General features: G+C 54.1%; 1 pseudogene; it reads left to right on the top strand.

The window, feature by feature from the left end:
* Positions 1-260: 260 nt before the first annotated feature.
* Positions 261-2,092, top strand: LOC146203976 (uncharacterized; annotated as a pseudogene).
* The last annotated feature ends 752 nt before the right edge of the window (positions 2,093-2,844 follow it).

Here is a 2,844-nt window from a genome sequence, read left to right as displayed (position 1 = left end):
CATTTCATTCTCTATTCCCTAGCAATGATTTCTATTTATTTTTTTCCAATGTAGATATACATCTCAAAATCTAATATCTCTGCACCCCAATTCTTGGCCGATTCCCTGTGTGGGTATGTGCCATCAAATTAGAGGAGAACAACAACAACGACTGTGTCTTTTCCGGTGACTGCATCTATCTAGCGTCTGTGATTCTTCCCTGTATGCATATATGCCCAAAGTGTACTTCTACCCCGTAACATTTTGGTGGCGGCGGTGAGATGGCGCTCACTCCCGCCCAGCGCCGAGTGCCATACGAGACTGTTGGTAGATCTCCGCTATCCAGGCAACAATACCAGCTCCAGTGTGCGCGCCAGCAAGGTCCCGGAGAAAGCCTGCAGGACCTCGCCGCTGATGTCGAGCTGTTCGCGTTGCATTCCCCGCCGGGGGCGTCTCAGAAAGCCACGGCCTTGATCGGCACCGAGGCTTTTCTCGACGCCATCGGGGATTCAGAGGTCCGGCGCCAGGTTCTCGGGCGCCCTGATTCAATCCGCGCCGCTTTGAGCCTCGCCATCGAGACGACCGGCAAGTGGCGCAAGCGAGGCCTGATCAAAAGACTCATTTACGGAGACAGCTGGGCGAGCGACAGCGCGACCTTGAGTCTGAGTGCCAGCGCACCTTTGAGTACGCCACCAAGGTGAAGGAGTTGAGGCAGGAGCTTAATGAGCAGGTGAGCAAGGCGCGTAGCAACAGGAGGAAAGCTTCAGGACCCAGCAGAGACTTAGTGAGGAGCGGTCGGCACAGCTCGAGGGCCGGGTGCACCAGCTGGAAGTGGAGCTACAGCGGGCATGAGGCGCGGTGTATGAACGGGTTCGTTCGCTAGCGGAGCTGCAGCACTTCTATCGGGAGGCACTGGAGCGCGAACGGCAGGAGGCGGAGGCTCACCTGGCTCAGGCTCAGAGGCAGGCCAAAACCCTGGAGGCTGTGTGTGCGCAACTGCGGCAGCAGCTCGACCAGGAGGCCCAGAAGCTGGCTGCCCACCGAAATGCCTTCGAGGAGAAAGTAAAAGTAAGCAAGATGCACCATATGGAGCTGGAGGTGGAGCGGGCGGAGTATTGGCATCACCTGAACGCTCTAGAGCGGCGCTGCAAGGAGAAAGCCCACCTTGCTGAGGAGTTGCGTGCCCGCCTATCCGAGGTCGTCGACTCCCACAGCCGTGAGGTCAGCGAGCTTTCACTCAAGAAGGCGGAGGCCGAGCAGTAGATTACTCAGGCCCGAGAGGCCGCTGTCGAGTAGCTACGTCGGGAGTTACGACCAAAGGGCCAAGAATGACGAGCTCCGCACCAGTATAGCACCAGGAACAGGAACGTAGTAGAGGCCATGCGGGCACACGAGCGGAAAGCCGAAGCCCAAGCCAAGGAGTTGAGCATGGAACTGGAGATGCTGAAGACCAGGCACGCAAAGGAAATCAAGAGCCTGGAAGAGAGGTTGTTTGCCGAGTGTAAGCAGAAGGAGCGGAGGCTGCTGGAGCGGTTATCAGCAGTCAAGGTGGATGGTGGTCTGGCTTACTCGGAGTGGCTGGTGTGCTTTGAGAGGGATCAAATGACTTCGGGAATGGCTCAAGAAGCAGCAGCTACAGCATGGTGCGGGCGACCACCTCGCACAGGAGGACTGTTTTTCTACTGCAGATGTGCAGTGCCTGCAGCAGCTCGCCGAGATCAACACTCGGCTAGACAAATGTGTGCCTGGAGAGCGAAGCTTGGAACGAATCGATATGCTCATGTTGAAGGCTTGGTTCACAGTTTGTTTTCGCATTCGTGGTTACAGGGTTACAGGTTTCATGCGGCGAGATAGACCAGGACCAACATTGAACGTACGCAAGTCCAAACTGGCGCCTGAGATACAGGAGCTCACGAAAATTGAAGGCGTCGACGGAGAGACAAAGGACGATACCAAGGCCGTAGAGGGCAGCAGTGGTGAGGATTACCAGGGAGACCACTCTCTGAAAGTGGAGATCGAAGATGAGGACTCCTCATCGAGCAAGGAGGGTGAAGAGGGGGCGAGGACAAGCCCAAGAAGTCGAAGGTCGAGCCGGACACGGCGTCCAAGCTAACAAGGGTGGACATTGAGGCCATGGGTGTCATCGTTCAGCTGAACATCTTCAAGTTTAATCAGTCTAACTATGACCAGGTGGTCAAAAACGCGCGCGGCCCGCTCACCAACTTCTACGCGCTGTGGTGTGAGCAGTGCGTGAAACTGGAACCTGATTACCCACGCGCGGCCATCGCGCACTGGAGTAAGTGGCCGTTGCCGTGGGATGGTATCGATTGAAGAAATTTTGAGCATTGAGCGGCCTCCTTGGACTTGGACTGCGATTTTGTTTGAAGATTTCCGATCGGTGGGTTGGTGTGGCCTTGTGTGTTAGTGTCACAGCTCCGGAAGGGGTGCGAGACACCTTCTCAAACCGAGGCAAAGGGGTTGGAACTTTAACGCCCAGCGTTAGCCAGTTATGTTCAGCGTTGTGAATGAGAACAGAGCCACGAAGTCAATGATGGAAAAAACAACAAATATATTCTCAGTATTATACACAGGATTACACACAAGATTATACGACGTGAGCATTTACATGCATTTAAGACAAAACAGTAAAGATAGCGTACATGGAAAACTAGCAATTACAAATACATCACTCAAAATTCTCACTATCAAGCTACATGCAAATTTAACACAGACGTTTAAAACAAGATAAGACGAGTGTAGAAAAAGTTCAGAGGAAATTAGGAAACGGGCATATTGTCCGACGAGCGCGGCGGCACTCCACTCACAAAGACGACGCAGATGGGGAGCTCTCGAAGGCGATGGTCC

This window comes from Amblyomma maculatum, chromosome 1, assembly GCF_055883805.1.
Source record: "Amblyomma maculatum isolate TAMU_Amacu chromosome 1, ASM5588380v1, whole genome shotgun sequence".
Taxonomy (NCBI): domain Eukaryota; kingdom Metazoa; phylum Arthropoda; class Arachnida; order Ixodida; family Ixodidae; genus Amblyomma; species Amblyomma maculatum.
Note: the sequence above shows the minus strand (reverse complement) of the source record. Positions and strands in the feature narration are given on the sequence as shown.